The sequence below is a fragment of the Heliangelus exortis genome, chromosome 12 (assembly GCF_036169615.1).
Source record: "Heliangelus exortis chromosome 12, bHelExo1.hap1, whole genome shotgun sequence".
NCBI classification, from domain to species: domain Eukaryota; kingdom Metazoa; phylum Chordata; class Aves; order Apodiformes; family Trochilidae; genus Heliangelus; species Heliangelus exortis.
Window position 1 is genome coordinate 19,557,819 of NC_092433.1, and position 18,769 is coordinate 19,576,587.

At 43.1% G+C, this 18,769-nt stretch overlaps 1 protein-coding gene across 1 annotated transcript in view; it reads right to left on the reverse strand.

Annotated features, from left to right (window-relative positions):
* CRBN (cereblon) overlaps positions 1-18,343 on the reverse strand; it is a 39,458-nt gene extending 21,115 nt beyond the window's left edge. Inside the window, exons 1-5 of the mRNA XM_071756357.1 lie at positions 18,259-18,343; positions 16,606-16,699; positions 14,768-14,947; positions 3,293-3,461; positions 3,079-3,165 (exon numbers count right to left, since the gene is read on the reverse strand). The gene's annotated coding sequence lies outside the window, so the exon portion shown is untranslated. The remainder of the gene's footprint in view (positions 1-3,078; positions 3,166-3,292; positions 3,462-14,767; positions 14,948-16,605; positions 16,700-18,258) is intronic.
* Positions 18,344-18,769: the final 426 nt, after the last annotated feature.

Genomic DNA, 18,769 nt, shown 5'->3' on the forward strand with positions numbered 1-18,769 from the left:
ACTCTATTGGAAGGAAAAAAAGGGTCTTGCTGCCAACTGCATGGATAAAGAAACCTCTGTCAGATAACCTCTCCCATGTACAAAACCACTTACAGAGCAGCATTTTCTCTGTACTAGTGTAACCACCACATTAAGAGGATTCCTCTACCTGGGAGAACCTCCCAGCAACAGTGGTTCTGTGTCTAGCAGCTTTAAAGGGCTGCAGAAAAAGTGACAGGGAAAACCTCTGCTGGGAATGGGAGGGAAATACACCTCCTGAAAAGGGAATTTCTCACTCTGCATCGAGAGGTTTTCCAGGTATTTGACTACCAGTGGTTTTAGAGTACTTGCTGAATATTCAGCTGCCACCAAAGTAGCTCTCAGGTGAGAGCTTTCTTGTGTTTGTGTGTTCAGGGTGCAGGCTGGGGGGGTGAGTTCAGGAGCTGTGGATGAACGTGGGGCTGAGGCACACACCGTGGGGTTGGGATTCCAAGGAGGAAGCACTTATGGGAAACAAGGACGTTTCCATCAAAGGATTTAAGGAGCAAATAAATAAAACAATTCTTTTAAAAACCTTATAAAGTCCAGGATTTGTTTAAATATCAGATAAAGCAGAGAGATTAAGGAAACAGGTCCTAGCAATCTACAGGGTAATACATCAAAATGCAGCAATCACATCTGAAGCTGGTACCTAATTGCTGAGAAAACAGCACTTGAGAACTAAAATAGCAGCCCTCAGAGTTATCTCACCAAATTCTCCCCGTGTTTAAGGGCAGATGTACACCCATTCCAAAGGAAACCAATGTTTCCAAACCCTCACAGCTCATTTATAGGGCTAATTAGCTGTAAATAGTAAGATTATTAACATTATTAGTTGAATATCACTAGCACATACGAAAAATTATTCAAAGTAGAAGTTTTACTACTGAAGTCCCACTTAGGATTTAATTTCCTTCAGTGGCTGAGTACTTAAGATTTTCAGCAATATATCATATTTTGTCAGCCATTCACAAAATAGTTAATTTTCTAAATTGTGCCAAACCACTGCAAGCTCTACAGTTTAAAACACTAATTCCAACCTCAAAATTTGTCATTGATTTCATGCATCACAAGTTTTAAACTCCTGAAGAAGGCAACAAACTCTTCCACAAGGAACTGACCTTTATCTAAGGCAAGGTTTTTTTCAGAGTGTAATGTATTTTATGTGTAATTTTTTGACACTTTGTTAAACAATTTGGGATGGTGACCCATTCATTTTGCCTTTGCCTGAATTTCTGAAAATTCAGTTAGTCTATTAATATTTTCTTACAAATGAGGACAATTTACTAATGGCTTTAGAAGATACAGAAAATTGTATGTATTCTCTCCTTTTTGGTACTGCTCTGTTAAAGTCTCTTGCCACCCCTTCCACATTACAGATGGCAAATCTACAGCACAAAGGCTGCTAAACCACCCCTGAATTAATTCCCAAAGTCAGGTAAAATGTCATCCCATTGTTCAGTTGAAAATCATCCCCCCAGCACCTGTATCATAAGGAAATGAAAAATGGAAGAGACCATTATGCTAAATGGCTTTTGGAAAGATGAAGCAAAAGCTATAGAAATGATTTATAGTGGGAGGGCAGCTAAATCATGTGTTTTCTGTGGTTTCTGGAGGTTTTGTTCTTCCCCTGGATTAGCAGGGCTTGAAATCAAAAGAGTTCTCAGCTAGAAATGTTTTCCCTGCCTCGATCATTAGGGTCTGACACTCAAATGGAAGGAGACTGGCCATTTTCTAGATGCAAAATGGAACAATTCCCTTTTAATGCCCTATTTATTAGGAGTGGAAGAAGGCTTAGTTAGAGAAATAAGCCTTGTTTCCCCTGAGTGCATGGATTGCATCTCATTGTATCCAGCCCTGAGCAGGCAGAGGCACAGGAATCAATAGTGCAGTGGAGATGCCTTCCCCTGGGCATTGCAGAGATGTTTTACCTTCCAAAGGAAAAGTGCTTGCTGCAGAAGTCATCTCCAGACACACCAGGATGTTAACACAGGCAGCCAGGAACACAGGTTTAAAAAGTTGATGATAATTCCTGGGTTTCCATGCCAGGAATGCTTGAAGTGCTCTGACATCCTTCACACCTGGTGCTTCATGCTTCCTGCTGGCACCCACTGGAGTAACTGGTTTTAGCTTAAATTCAGTGGTTTCACATCCCCTCTCTTGCTCTTCCCAACAATATTATTTTTGGGGGTAGTTTTGCAACATTTCCCAATAGAGCCTCTAAAAGCAGTGGATTCAGGGATACTTTTTAAGGAATAGCTTCCATCATTTTCAAGCCCAGCTGTGGTTTGTGAGAGACCTTGGAATGGGTCAGAATGGGACAAATTGTGTGTGAAATATCTTTGCTGACCTTAAGACATTCAGGGACTGATTTCCAAGGGAAATTCCTGCTGACAACTGCTGCAAGAGACTGAGTCCTTAAGTCCACCAGAACATACAAGTGGCTTGGAAACAAGATGAAAATTGTAGTCCAAGTTGGTTAAATCCAGCCAAAATAATGCAGCTCTGTTAAATGCCTGCACTGCTCATTCCCTGCACTCCCTTGGAAGCTGAGCAGTCACTGCATGCAAATAAACCCCCCCTGCACTCAGAGCAGGCTCTGCAGGAGTCACATCCAAACCAGCAAACTGCTCCATTAAACAGCCCTGACATTAGCCCTGACACACCCTGCACACAGCAACCCTGCACAGCTCCCAGCCACTCCTCACTAAATTAGATGACAGGGTTTATGAGGTTGCTAATTACAAAAAAACTAAAGGATGCCATTCAATCAATGGAGACATTAATTTAAATTATTCCAAGTACAAATTATTACAATTATTACAAGTGTGATGAAGTCATGCTCTCTGAAACTGCCAGGCAAGGCTTCTGTTCCAACTTTGCCCCATGCAACACCTCTAACCTTTTGTCAACACCTTTTGTCATGTTTGCATCAAAGGGGAAATATGAGTTTCCATGAATACATTAGGGGGTCATTTACCAGCAGGTAAAGTCTGATGTTCCTGGGGCACATGGATTGGAAAAAAAAATTTATGGGAAATGTGTGTCTTGAGCACTTACTTGGATTAGTTTTAGGAGCAGAGATGATCATGGGCAAAGGCACATTTGTCATATTTCTGTTGTGGTTGGACTCGTTGGAACTGCAAGCTGCATGGAGGCAAAGAAATAAGAGGTTTGGGGAACTGCACAAGCAGGAAAAGGAGAATTTCACAAAGTCTTGGGTGTGCAGAGACAAACACTGAGATATCACCAGAATTTTAAGGCAAATTCCTACCTGAGAAACACAGAAGTCAGCAGATGATTAGTGGGAGGCAAAAGAAAGTGCACTCAAGAACACTTGCTCCAGCAAAGAATCTGAGTTTTGTTCTTTCCCCTATTCCTGAGGTGTCTGAATAAGCAGGATTGAGCCTCCAGGCTCCACATAGGATGCCCATTGATTTTTTCTGAAACACAATCAAAGGCAAAGAATATATTCCATTGACAGAGCAATTATATTATTAATAACTGCATGCATATAAGTTCAGGACTGAATGATAGCAATTAAATTTAATTAACATCCGTGCAATGCTTTGTGGGCATAAAGTGCCATGCAACTCTAAAGAGTTCTTAGAATTAATCCTATTTTTAGGATTTATTAATCCTAAACCAGTTTTTCCTGCATTAGCCCACTGCTAACCATGAATATCTCCATAGGCAAACTCAGGTGGCACTCCAAAGCTTTAGGATGGTTGAAATTCTTTTGTATGGAAAAGTGTTTCCCTGAAATCAAGTTCCACTTGAAACTGGCAGTAATAAGCAAATCAATATTGATGGCATTTTAAAAATAAGCATATTCTTTCTATTGCTATTGATTCTAGCAGGGCTGACTAAAGAGAGGATATACATAAACACACCAAAAAAAGAAGAGTTGGGTATTAATGACATCTTTCATCATCAGAGGCAGGAATACAGCTGGAAAGTATTGATCACCTTAAAAGCCCCTAATAACTAAAGAGCTGTTGACTTAATATTTTCTCTAATCCTCCATGAAATTTTACAGTAAGTCCTGATGTATTTTCTGTTAGGGGTTTTAGGGCTGAACTATATCATGCTGTTATCTGAAGTGTCAGCTCGAAGGCTTCCACTGCAGATGGTGAGAGTGATGTTAAAGGTGGGCAATAACTCTGACAAAGCAAGGATGGTTTCAGGGATTTGGGAAATAGATACACTTTTTATCATATATTATTCTGTAACTTTTGTCTTTTAAATAATCTCTATAATTAGAGAATAATCTAATATTCATTTAATCAGTGGGAACATTGGTCCTGTTCAGAATTCCTCAGCTAGTCTGAAAAATCCCTCATCTTTGTACAGCCAACATACCAGTCATTTTATTTCATTGCTTATTTTCCTGTCACTAACACAATCTGGTTTTTCAAAACTCCACTGAGTGATCTTTATCAATGTTAAACACAGGAACAGTGAAAGAAAACTTACCCAAATATCTGAGCTGTTCAGATCCCATTAAAGTGAGGGGATGATGATTATAATTTTTTGTTTGTTTTGCATTCTTAGTTCACTGAAATGAAGCTTATCTGACTTACATCTTTACTTTCCTTGTGTTTAGTTTCACAATGATGTTTAAAGGTCTGGCCAAAGGTGTGGCTGTACTGCCTTGACTCTAATACCACCTTCCTACTCCATATGAGAGCACCCAGCAACCCCTCAGCAGTTCCCCTGAGCTGTCTTCTTTACACTTCAAGTGCATTTACAAGAATACCTAAAAGCTACTGCTACCTAGCACCAGAATTATGAGACCATCTCTGCTTTAAAAAAAAAAAAAAAAAGACTTTTTGATTAAGTGCTAGTTGGAAAAAAAACCCCAACAAAACAGCTTTAGAAGAAGTGCATTTACAGAGCTCCTCACTCACATCCTCACATCACTTGACCAGCATAATGGGGCCTCCCTGGGTTACCTCTCATTTTCCAAGATCTCTTCATATACCAAAGGTGACAGATAATGGGTTTCAACAACAACAAGAAAAAACAGACTTTTCCTTTCTTTTGCCTCCAATAAAACTAAGAACTTCTCTTGATCCCATCGGTTCAACCTCATCCTTAGTGACTGATCTTGGCTCAGTCCTATGACCACTTTTTAATGGAATTATCTTTATTATAGGAACAGTCACATGAAAAATGGGCCAACACGAGCAGGTTGCTCATGTGCTTTTTTGCAGGGCTGGCCACAGCTTCTCAAAGCCATGTAAGCACCTCAGCCCCACTGACACCCTTCCACTCCCCTGGGTTTTCTCCGTGGGGTTTGGCCCCATCCTGGGCTGGGAGCACCCCTGGACACTGTCCTGGTGAGGAGGGGACACTGTGGGCAGTAGCCCCCATGGCTGAGCCCCTTGGTAGGCAGAACACAAGAGCCAATTATTTTAATGACTGGAAATTAACTGTGAATTTCTTAAGGGCCCAGTCAAGCAAAATGTTTTCAGTCAATCTGCCCACATTAATAACAGCCCGTTAGAGACTGCTTACATCCTTAATATGATGAAGTACATCTGCTCTGTTTTTCCACTTAACATGAGGCCAAGTGTTAAGATATCAAGCCTTGACTTGCATCTTGCTGAGGAAACAAATGAAAAGGACAGAAAAAACCCAGGCTCCTGGAGCACATTGCACCTGAACACCTGGGGGTGTGTCTGGTGGTGCCATGTGTGACCTCCCAGATCCATGGCTATTGCTCCAGCCCAGTGTGGCTGTTCCTGCTCTGCCTGGTCATTGCTGACTTGCTTTTTCTTTGAATAGCCAAGGAAATGCAATTACAGAATATAAGCAGGAAGATGAGACTCTGCAGGCAGTGGTTGACAAACAGTTCAGTGAGTCTGAGCACCTCCATCACAAGGCAGAAGGTGAAGCAGCTTTAACAGGCAATATCCAGGCAGTTCTGAGTATCCATGCAGAAAGAAATCACCTAAAGTCATAATTCATTTTTTAAAACGCTGCCTGAGATTGAGTCTCTTAAAAAGAAAAATGTCACCACTAATTCAGGGAAGATTTTTCCTTCAGTCACAAGTGCTGGTTGGGATACACAGCCACGTAAAGGCACTCAGCCCCGTGCTCTGAAAACATTGGGGAGCAACACCAGGACCCTGGGATCAGAACTGTGCCCCTACACTCCTGTTCTCTGGATTTTTAAATACTGAAGAATTTAACATCTTGGTTCTGCTATTGACACAGCAATGTTTAGTTTGTGTCTAGTCAGTCTGGTTACTGAAATGGAGCTCAGAGCATGCACAGGGTTGGTCCCACTGCTCTCCCAGTGTCTCTTTGAAGGAAATAATCACAGCTTAAAGCCCCCAATGCATCCACTGCACCCTCAGGCTGCCCAGCACCCAGCTGAGCCCTGTGGTGCCTCTGCTTTGGCAGCCAAAAAATCCTGGGTAGAGGAGAGAAATAGTTTCTCCTCGCCAAGGATGCTGCAAGGGAGGGGTGGCCAATCCCCTGGCTGTGCCCATCACTCTCATGGCTGATAAACCAAGAACCAAGATGAGTTTCTCTGCAGTCATTCTCCTTTTGCCCATTACCACCTGCACAATATAACCTAACTGCAGAGTTCTTTGAGACTCAGAAATAAAGAATTGTTTGGATGTTTATTAAACAACAGAGCTGAATGGAATTAGTCACATTATGATGTCTGGAGTATGAAAGTTAATTGCAAGGCACAATGATTTGCTAAGGTTTGAAATACCAAATGGGGTTTTGAGTAGTGACAACTAGAATCAGAATGTAACTGGAAAATGGAAATTTTATTTTAATTTCTACTGAAGCACTTTTGTTAATGAGATTGTTGTGAGAGGCTGATCACAGCTTGGTTTGCAGCTCCGTATTTAAATGTTATCCCAGGGAACACTAAATACAGTGACCAGACCCCAGCCAGACTTGGACACTGGAACAGGAATTAAATGTTTCAAAATCAAACACAAGAGAGGAGTGAGAGTGGCAACTGGGAGGAATTTTGTGGGCAAAGAAGATGAAAAACAGCAGCTGCCTGGCAGGGATGGGCACAGAGCCCCACCAGGCACCCCAAGCATCCCCCCACCTTACAGCTTCTGCTCCCCAAAGCACGTGCAGTGGGGCTGATAATGTAAACTCAGGATGTCAACACTATCAGTCCAGAAAAGCCACTTTGGCTTTTTCTCAATAGTTTCCACCAGTCTTCTGTGCCTGGAGTGTTTTCTGGTGCTGTGGGGCATTTTGTTGGTAGAGGAGACACATCTGTAGAAAAGACCAGAGTGTTCATTCCCTGGAATAAAGACAAATAATAGGAAGGGATCCAAATTTTCTCAGCAACAGTGGAATAACTCCACAATAGCCCACAGAGCCCTCTGAACGTGGCACAAAGCTAAACTGGATTTCTGCTGCACAAAGCAGAAACACATGCCATTAACTGGGAAACTGAAATCAGTGGAAGGAGGTGGAAATGTTGTTTTTCCCTCTGAAATGCTTTTTAATGTGATTGCAAAGAGCCTGAAGTGCAAAGCAAGGCTGATGGGGCAGAGGCAGCTCTGGGGTTTCTCACTCCCAGATGGGGAGAGGCTGCCACAAATCAGGAGCAGTGTTTGATAAATGGACAGGAAAGAGATGTTGTGGATTTTCAGTCTCCTTCGAGTATTTCCAGCAGTGGAAGGTAAGGAAAAAAAAGAAAAGGAAGGAAAGAAAGTAGCAGAAGTGTCCCTGTGTCACTGCTCACACTGTATCACAGGACAGGAGGGATGCAAAGCTTGGCTACTCCTGCTCTGCCTCGAAGGATCTTCAAAGGCCTCACTCATTTTATGAGGGCACTGAACTAAACTCTTTTTGTTTGTTTGTTTGTTTACCAGGATAGCACAGAATTTTTGCAAAGACATCTTTGTTGTTATCAAGAGATGACAATTTCCTCCATGACAGGAACTAGAATGTTTTCCTCAACAACTCCTCCTTGCCTCTGGAAGAGCCAACCTGCTCCTCCTCTTCTTTTTCCTCCTCTTCCACCTTCTCCTTTTCCTTCTCTTCCATGGAAGATAAGGCACCAGCTGGCATTAAGAATAAAACACCCTTTTTCTTCTCTCTTCCTTCTCACCATAACAATTATGAATTTCAATTTTATGTTGCATTTTCTGCCACCACTTTGGAGGAACTCCTTGCTGACCATGAGCAAGTTGTGTGTCCCGGGAGCTGAGGATCCCTGACTCCAAGGGAAGTTAATCCAGTTTGCACAAGTCAAGGACCAGATCCTCTTAGCATTTTACTACAATCTTCTTTTTCCCCTTCATTTCCTTTTATGTCTCTCTCCCACTGATCTCTTAATCCTTGCACTCAGCAGGTTGTTTATTGTTTATCTAAACATCTCCTACTGTTGTCTAATATTCCCTTCCAGCCCTCCTTAAACATTTGGCTGTTCCTGTCCTCTCTAAGCATAACCCAGCCCAGGACTGAATCACACTGCAGTCCTTTCAGTGTAGCATCTGCTTCTTTTTCTGCAGTTGCTCTTGCCCAAAGTCCCACATTTCAGAACATTTTTGTAGCTCCAATGTTTTGCTCCTCTAACAATCACAGAGCTCCCACAGAGCTCTGCTCAGAGGCAGCTGAGTTGACTACAGGTTTAAAGATCACACCTTTCCAGAAGCATCAGCTCTTACCTAACTGGAAATTAAAACTATCAGCATCTTTTAGATTGTTTTGCCTTCAGCCAGGAGAAGATTGCTTTTGCATGGGAGTTATTCCTGAGATACTGCTTTCTGCTCATTCCTCTGCAAGGACAGAGGAAAAAAACTTAAAAAAAATTATGCAGTGCTGTAAGCTTAAAATATGTGGAGAGGGGAAAATAACAAATCTGAAACATTTGCAAGAGAAAACATATCATGAAATTCAAATTCCTCTAAAATTTACAAAACAGAAAAGTTGTCAAGTGTCAGTCCAAATTTCTTCTTACATTTTGTGTTTTCACCCCCACCTCTAAACCTCCCCCACACTCCCAGGACAGGTGGCAGCAGAAGGGGGAATTAAAGCTTTAGACTCACAGGAACCCTCCACAGAAAGGACAAACTGCCCTTGGCTTGGAACTTGCCATGGTCACCCTGGTCAGAAAGATAATCTGTAATTTAAGGAAGCATAATCTGGGATAACCAGGTTTTACAGGCATCTGAATAAGTCTTGAAATGATATCTCCTGCATTTCAAAGTCCCCTCCATTAAACTGTGCCACGTCCTTTGCCCTCACTCCCATGGGCAGTGTCAGTTTCATGGCACTGTGATGCTGCTCCATCAATGCTTGGCTTGATGCCAAGCAGGAATTTTGTATAAAAGCTGCTGCTGTGCCTCATGGCTAAAAAGCCATGAACTAAAAAGCAGCACCCAGAGCCACCTGGCTGTACCTGGGCCTTCCAGCCTCCTCCTTGCTCAGAGCTGCTTTCTCTAACCAGGAGCCCAACCAGCACCACACCCATCATTCTGTAGGTTCCTCTTGCCCATCAGGGATCTCTCTGAGTGTTCATTCATTTTCCCTGATTATTCTAATTGTCCAATTAAACAGGAAAGATTTGAGACATTCAAAGGCTTTGCCCATTGCCTTTTGAAACTTCAGTGTCTCCAGCCTCCCTCCTTCGTGTAAGCCCAAAGGAGCAGGTGATGGCTGGAAGATGAGCTGGCAACTGCAGCAAACCCCCTATGGATTTATACCTATGAAAAAACATTGTATTGACTTTTCAGAATACATTCTGGAGCAGGGAAATGGTATCAGACTTCTCAAGCAGGTCCTTTTTCACTCACAGCCATTCTCATACGGTTTAGCAGTCTGGATATGAAAGGAATGCAGTAGAGGCTGCTACAAAGCTCAGCTGTGCAGTCCTTATTAATTCCACAATACCTCCCATCCGTGCATCACTTAAGGTGAGAATGTATGCCTTCCCATGCCTCCTAAATTCTGGCTATTTTAAGAAGTATTGAGCGGGGTTCAGCAGGATCCTTTGTCAGCACATCGATCGGGATTTGCATGGCAGGCAGTTTGGGTACAGTCCTGTTTCCAACAGCACGCCCGAGTGTTAACCACCAAGTGAATTCCCTGGCAATTTATAGCCCTGTTCTTTTCAATTTGCTCCTTTAAGTCATTCAGCTCCCGACAGGGCTCAATTCCAAACACTTGGGATTGTTCAGCACAAACCAAAACGACATCGTCACGGGATCGATGCAGCTTGTGGCAAACTCCGAGCAGACCAAGGTGTCCCAGGCTGGGGTCTGCAACAGGAGCTTGTCACAGGGACAGGAATGCTTGGGAGCATCCCACGGGCTGCTCCTCCCCCCCTCAGCCCACTGCCACTCATTACAGATAGCACCAGGACATTTTTTTTCTGCACACATCTAGAATTCCAGGGAGTTTCCATGTCCTGGTGCTGGGTGAGCACCTGGCTGTGACTCCCTGATCCTTCTGTGACCAGGGTGACTTCAGCAGCTTTGCCAAGCCAATTAGAGACATAAAAATTCATTCTTTTAACTGGGCTCATTATGAAAACAAGTTACTACATGCAGATTCAACTAATGTGAGCATAAAACCCCTGTCTTTCTGAAGCAGTGTTTGGACAGATGGTTTTCCTCTCTTTATGAAAGATTTCAGTTCTCAACCCAGGCTGCCTCCAGCCAAGAGGAGGTGGGGTAATGGTCTCCTAATTAATGCTGGACAGGCTGAAACCACAGGCTTTGAGTGGAAGGCATTGGATGTAGTTTTCTTCCACAAAATTCAGCCCCAAAAAAGAAATCATAACCCCCCACTGACTGGGTTAGCACCAGGAAAATCTGTATTCAGGAAAATACTACACCTGGGCTGCTGGTTCTTCCCTGGTTTACACCTTCTTCCAAGAGAAACCTGAGCCTGTTTCCTTAGGAGGTGAGCCACATACACCCAATGAATAAAGTGACAATTCCTTCATGTTTCTGAGTTATGGATTAGAAAAATAGTCTCAGCAACACTGATCAATGAGAACTTCAACAAGAAACGTGGACTGTCTATTACATTTTCTCCCAATTACCATCCTTCTGCTGAGAATTGCATTTTATGTGCCTCCTGGGCTTCAAAAAAAGGGAGCAGGATTTTAAAAAGGCTTGTAAGAGAGCTTTACTATTTTATTTTTTTTTATTGAATCTAAACACCATATAGCCAATTAAGTTGGTAGCAAATCCGAACTGCTGGTGCAGTGTTTGATGGGCTCTACAAAATCGTTGTGAGGTTTTTTTTCCACTTAGCAGCAGCAGCAAGGAAAAAGGAATTAAAACATATTTTTGGGTTGACACATTCCCCCAGGAAGGTTTTATTGGCTAAACATTTGAAGAACTTAAAGGCCACTCAGAAGCTTTTGTCCAGCCTGGATAGGTTTTACAGCTTTTTAAAGCCTCCAAGTTTGCCCCTTTTTTTACCTAATTGTGAAAGTACCAATTGGGAAAACAAATGTCAGAAGCATCTCTCAAAGTGGTTGGTTTTTTTCTGACAATTCCCATTCCTTTTCATTCACAACTATTTGGCAATTTCCAACTAACTGGTTTTTCTAGTAAGCAGAAAATATTTACCTTATTTTGTTGGGTAAACTTTAGTTCTTCATCATGTTGTTTCCCCTGGGGCATCTTCCTTTCTCTCTGTGCTGATACAAACCAGGGCTGGTGCCTGCCCTGGGAAGAGCTCAGTCCCTCTGTGACAAGTTTGGTGTAACCCCCAAGAGCACAGAATTAACTGCTGGGATCTGTAGCCATCATTAACAAGTCCTTACTCTCATTTCAGTGTAACTATGAGATCACCCCTGTAGTTATCCAGAATTAGTTATGGCTTTATTTTGCAGGGCAGAGATAATGACAGATTATACTCAGGAAATCATGTAACAATTATCTACAAAATTAGTCAGCACACAGGGGACTGCTGAGTCGAATTGGAAAAAAATTCAGGTGGGTTTTTTTCCTCTCACTCCCCTCCAAATCCTGCATCCTTAACCCATCCCACCCTGATATCTCTCCTATCATTATTATATGTGTTACATTTTGGTTTCAGCCTCACAACACCCAAAGAGAGCCAAAGCCCCCAAATACTGTGTGAAGACAACTCTAGAGATCTGCTCCCAGTGCCAGGTGCCTGCACCCATGGCTCAGCCAGCACCACCACACAAGGGCTGCACCAGCTTGAGGGACTCAGCTAGGCTGCAGACCAAGCTGACTTAGTTCCTCCTGTGTCCCCAGCTGGATAGATGCAGTGTTCTACACTTCACCCACTATTTCTCAGTTTTTCAACCTCTTGTGCATGGCTAAGCACAAAACTTGAAGCAAAACCTGGATGTTCAGTGACTGTTCTGATCGTGCATCTTCCTAGAGGCAGAACAAGCAGATTCCTTTTGGCACCAGAGAAAGAGGCAAATGACAGCAGCTGATCAGGAGTTTGGATTCAAAATTCATTACATTTAAAGGAACAAAACTGTTTCCAGAGCTCCTGCAAAGCTCAGGTGAAAAGCTGTATCACACCATCAGTGGCTGGGGTTGAACAGTGCTTTGGCCAGGACTAGAGGAACATCCTTTCCTTTTAGTCACAAAGTCAAAGCAATAGGAAAAAGTCAAAGCAGTTAAGTGTGAGCATTTCCCATAAAGAAATCCCTATTAGCATTATTAAATTACTCTTAGCATTCTACAATTCTGTGATTATTAACTTCTAAAAAAAAAATTATTTTGTTTAGCAGCAATTAGGTGCCAAAAATACAGCAGCTCCATTCAGAGCTAGGTTTGATCTGCATGAAACCAACAGTACAGGTTTGTGTTTGCAGCTCGTCAGCTCTGGACCAAACAAACCCAGAATACAGATTTTTTCCTCTGGACATTAAAGTGAGATCAGTCTTGTTAACCCCAGCCTCACAGAGCTGTCAGTCAGCTGTGCTGTCACCTTAAGTGACAATTTCCCTTGCAAACTGCAGCTGGGTTGGCTGGCTGCCCACCTGGCCAGCAGCTTTGCACCCAGAGGGAAAGGATTTTTTTTGTGGGAATGAGAACAGGCAGAGGTTCCTGGTTCCTTCTGCAGCCAGGGAGGATTTTTTGAAGGGGGTGTAATGGGAGAGCCCCCAGCCTGCAGTGTCAGCTCTTCTCACCAGCTGAGCTGCACAAGGTCCTGACCAGGACCTCCCAGGAAAGGTTCCAAGTGCTGCTGCCACTGACTCAGCCATTTCTCAGGTTGGATAAAGAGCCTGGCTGGGACTACAGGAGTCTGGCAATGCAGGGAGCCCAGCAGGGGGAGAGGGGCAGGCAGAGGAAGGCACAGGACAGAGCCTCCCAAAAGCCAACACACCCAACACCATCTGTGCTGTGAAATCATCCAAGCAGAGAAAGCTGATTTGGTCATTTAGTTATTTACATTCTACCATCCCAAGTCCTTTTTGCTATTTTTAATTGCACAAAGCACGTTTCTGGTCCTTCCAAAACCACTCTACATGGAAACTGCTGATGTTGCACCATGGAGGTAACTGCATTCCAGCAGGTCCAACCCCCAGATGGTCCCTGTCTTCTGCTCCTCAGCCCCTGCCAGCAAACCTACAAGTGGGGACAGCCTGCTGGACTTCTCTGTGGTGTCCCCATTTGGGTGGTCATGCTAAAGAACATCATCAATCCACACAAGCTAAATTTTTACCTGTCAGTTGCCATAAAAGGTCCAAGGTCTGGGCATTTTTCTAAGGGGAAATGAGGTTGTCAAGAAAATAAATGTTTATACAGAACATTGGATTTATCACTGGAGTAAATCAGATGATGTTTGGGAAAAAATAGTAGTGGAAGTTATCTCCAGCCATAGCAATTTAACAGCTCCTTCTCACCACTTGGGAAACCCTTCCTGGGGGGGAAGAAGGAGAAAGAACACAGAAGGACCTGGGAGCCCAAAGAAGGGGATGAGGTGGTTCCTGCTGGTGCTGGGTATAGCCAGGAGAAAAGCTCTGGAGGTAAGGACAGGCTGGAGACCTTCCCTCTGGCCTAAATACTGATCACATCTTTCACTGGGCAGCTGCCAGGAGATGAATTTAGAAGTTCAGGGTGCAGACAATCAGCAGGATTGGGGTTTTGGTCACCTTAGGTTGCCCCTTATTAAGAAGATACAGTTGCAGGTCAAAAGTACTGATTTCCTAGATCCCAGGCTGATACCATGTAGCCCTATCACTGGCTTTGGTCTGTGATCATTCCAGATACACTGATGGCAGCACAGGTTTGCTTTCTGGCAAACTCAGCATCTCTTTTTTTTTTTTCCCAGCAAAATCCCACACTCAGCTTTAGTGGAATAGGGTGGCAAAACCCCAGTGAAAAATCCCTGGTAGGTCTCCTTTTGACCTGACTTAAAACTAAAAATGCAATAGATAGCACTCAGCAGAGAGCTAGGAAAATGCTGAATGACTGCACAGCAGCAGATGTGTACATAAATATACTTTAAAAATTAGAAAAAGCTGAAAACAAAGACTTCCTACATGCCCATGTTGCAATCCCACAACCACAAGGCTTTTGAATTTGGGATATAAGCAGTAAAGAGGAAAGACTGACATCCCTGCACCTACTGTTGAACTCACTTGAAAATGTCTGTTCAAACACTCTGAGTGTGGATTACTGGTTCCATGGAAGCAAAAAGTTTAGTGTCCTGGATAAAAAAAGGTTACCTGAGGTAGGAGCACTTTGCTAGCCTCCACCAGCTCCACAGAAAATGAGAATCTCTTTAATTAAGGTTATCAAATTACCTTGCATTGCCTGGCTCTCACTGCAGAGATGTGGCTCTCTCAGGTCAGTTGCTCTATGGGATCCTTCAGGCAATTTGCTCACACATCCATAGCCCAACTTCTCCTTTTCTGAGTGATTCCAAAAGTTTCACCTGTGATGACTTCAGCATTTTTCTGCCAGAGCCTTTTGGGTGCAGGATCCTGTCCAACAGAGGAAGGGGAAATGCTTTGATGCTTTTCTCTCCCCTTGGAAAATTCAGAGGCATTGCCAAGCCCTCACAGTGTCACCCCCTGGCAGGCATGGGGACATGGGAACATCAGAGCAGGACCACAACTTGGCAGCTCTCCAGGAAAGCAGAGTTTTTTCCTTCTACATTTGTGTCTGTACTAAGATATAACCTTATTCTTGGAAAATCTCTCTTACTCTATGAATCATTCCTGTGGTTAAGAAAGAAAAAGAAAAAACCCAAAACAAAACAATATAATCAACTTTTTTTCCCTAAAAATAAGTCAGAAAGCCTCACAAAAACTCATGAGTTGATTAAATTTTACAGTGACAGAAAAACTTCTAAACCTGATCAGTTTTCCCCCTGGAGTTTCTCAGTTCTCTGGTCAAAGCTGTAGGTATTTGAGCCTGGAACACAGATATTTTCAAATTTATTGCTGGTTTGACAATGATTATGTAGCCCATTGAGATGGAGTGGTGTGATTTAGTGGTCTGGAGGCATTTGTCATGTTTGATGAATGCATCTGGTGATTCAGGGCAATGAAAATGTGAGATTTCCAACCAGTGAGAGATAAAAGGATACTGGCTGATACACAGGGTTGTGGCAGTGGCTATATAAGGTTACAAAAATTTTATTTGTTTCTCATTTAGAGTTTTAAAGGGAGATGGGGAGGAAGACAGGCTTGAGCTGGCTCCCCTGGGAGGAGCTAGGCAGGCTGTGTAGGCATTTCTAACCCTTGGACAAAACCTGCTTGGGAAATAACTGCTATGTCCTGCTGCTGTTAGCTGTGTTTGAACTGGATCTGAAGCTCAGGTTTCACTGGACAAAAGCAGCTTTAGCTGTTGTAGAGCATCAATCCATACAGTACAACTTATGAGCAACAAATTGATTTTCTCATTGGTCTACGTTAGCTAAAAATTATTTGATTATGTATTTAGCTACTAATGGAAACTCATTAGTAGATTTTCATTTCATGCTTGTTTGCACCTGCAATCCATTTCTTCTTGTCCAAAGGACTGTTTCAGTTAGGTTGCATGCCATACATTTGCTTGCATATAAACTGATAAGCATCAGCCCAAATTCAGCATACGTGGTCTGAAATAGCTCAGGGCCATCATTTTTACAACAGCAACATTAAAGCAACAGATCCCTGGTGATTTATTGCCACTTATTACTGTGCATATTGATGTGATAAATGCCTCTTCACTTACTTGTTAATTTTGTTATCTTTGCTAGTGACAGTCCCTTGATGTCTTCCTGCTTGCTCATCCCTTGCTACCTCAGAGCCCCATGAGGCTCCTGTCCACCTTTTTTTTTAACCCAAAGATGGGCAATACCTGACCCTGGGCACCAAGTCTGGTGCTTAACTTGTTTTGATTCATGCTGTGTATTTTGGGGCTGTTGTTCTGCTCCCAAAGTCTGAACATCAAGCAGGAGGGACTCTTGCAATAGCAGCAGCTTGGTTTTGTTGACCACAGCTTCAGTAATTTAGGGTTGTTCAGATGTCTTCAAAGCAAAGCAACTAGTGACCAGTGGCTTCCTTTTTGCTCTTCCTCATGGGAGACTGAAAACACACCTAAATCTCAGCTAGAACCCCACAAAATAAAAAGCAGAGCTGTCATCCCTACTTACCCATCCAATATTCCTTCAGGCATTTCCAGCTTAGTTCCAGCCCACCCTGAGCTGTACCACTGAATGGGGATGGACAGTCTCCTGCTGGTAGGAACTAGAAGAAAGAAAGATTAGAGGTGTAGGTGCAGAAGTAGCAGGTTGGCCACAACTTTCACACTGGAAGTTGATGGGCATTTTATTTTGGAGTTTTGAATTAAAAAAAAACCAAAACCAACCCCACGTTCAGGTTAGTGAAGCAGAATCTGATCATAATAATTATGTGACATTTTTTTTTGCGTAACAAATGAAAAACTTGTTTGACTTTAGCAGAATTATTCTGAATTAATCCAAATACAAGAAGTGAATCTATTAGTGCTGTGTACCAACACAGCCCTGCACAGGAAAAAATCCCCTTGCTGGAGAAATCTCTCTCTTACCCAGCAGTTCAACCCTCCACGGGTCTGCCTGTATCTCCAGCAAAGCAGCTGAGACCAAGGCAGGTTCTGAATGTGCTTGTTAAGTGCTCATGATCAATACAAATCTATTTTCCAATTAAGTAGAAGGTACTGGGTAGATGTGCATTGCCTGCAGGCCAAAAGAGTTTTGAGTAAAACTGGATTCCTGAATATAAAGTTGTGTTGGTTTTGCTCTGTATTTAAATGAGCTTTACCAGCATGCAACTCCAATCCTTTGGAACTCTGCAGATTAAATTTCCTTGCAGTAATGACCACTAGGAATTAGTGAAATGTTAATCTTCCCACCTGCTGCGTGTGATTATACACGACTCTAATCAACCTGATTATGAAAGAAAGCAATTTGGGCTTTTACAGATTTTTGTTGTTGTTGTTGTCTTCTTCAGTTCTTACCGAGGAACTGTAGAATTCCTCCCCCTCTATTTTAAGGCAAAAAATAATAATTAAATTAAAATGTGTAATGGGGAGCAATGGAAGCTGATAGTAGCTGCTTTACAACAGACACAGTAATTGATGCTCTAAGGATTTATTTCAAAGCATACAAGTTGAATTAGGAACCTCACTTTATCTGGCTTTGCTTTGCTTGATTTTTAGCTAAACTGTTCTTAATGAGAATGCTAATAATTACAGTAGGCCTAAACTGTTTTAGGGACACAAGAGGATAAAAGGCAAAGTTGGATTTCATGTACAGCTGCAGCCCCAAACGTGGCAGCTCTGCATCATCAACCCTGAACCTCACTGGGTGGGAGAGGGGCAAGGGGCAAGGCTATTTCTCCAGGTCACGAATCCTGGTGAGTCCATGGGAGCACAGAAATCTCAAAATGCAAGGAATGTCAAGCAAACCACTGAGTAGCAGAGCCTTCTGCTACTTTCTTCATCAGCTGAAACCACAGTTTTCTTCTCAGTAGCCCCAGAACACCTGAACAGCTCCGTGACTGTCACACCCCTGGGCTCAAACATGGGAGCACAGCAAAGGGTCCCTGGCTTGGCAATCATCCTGTCGACCCAGCTGATTTAGTGTCTTACTGCCAGTTATCTGCAGTCACCCTGGGCCTGAGGAGCATTATTCCACAGATGAGCTTAATAAACCCAGAGAAATATGATGCCAATTATGAAGCCAGTGTTTCTCAGCACTTTGCATGCAAAGAGCAGGAGATAATCGGGGATCTCCATGGTGACAGTGTTCAGGTAGCTGGGTTACCTGAATGATAATTTCCATGCTTTCCTCTGATCTTCCTGGGCTCCTCACTTTCCATCTTTATCTCTGAATATGTTAGGTTTCTGATGGAGAGAAACTGATAAGTATTTCAATATTCCTTAGACAAAAAGCAAATCTTTTCTTGTACATACTCCTGCTCAGGGTGGTAGGGAGTCTGCCTTCTGCACACAGCCAGCCAGGGAGGGGATGGCATCCTCAGAGGGAGGGAATCACAGAATAGTTTGGGCTGGAAGGGATCTCAAAGCCCATCCAACATCACGGGCAGGGACACCTCCCCCAGCCCAGGGTGCTCCAAGCCCCATCCAACCTTCACTACTGCCAGGGATGGGGCAGCCACAGCTTCTGGGGGCAACCTGAGGGGTTCAGCACCCTCACCCCAAAGAATTTCCTCCTCATGTCGAACCTAAATCTCCCTTCTCCCAGTTTAAAACCCTTACCCCTTGTCCCATCACTACATGCTCCTTGAGGTGTGCAGGGGACACAGCTTCAGTGC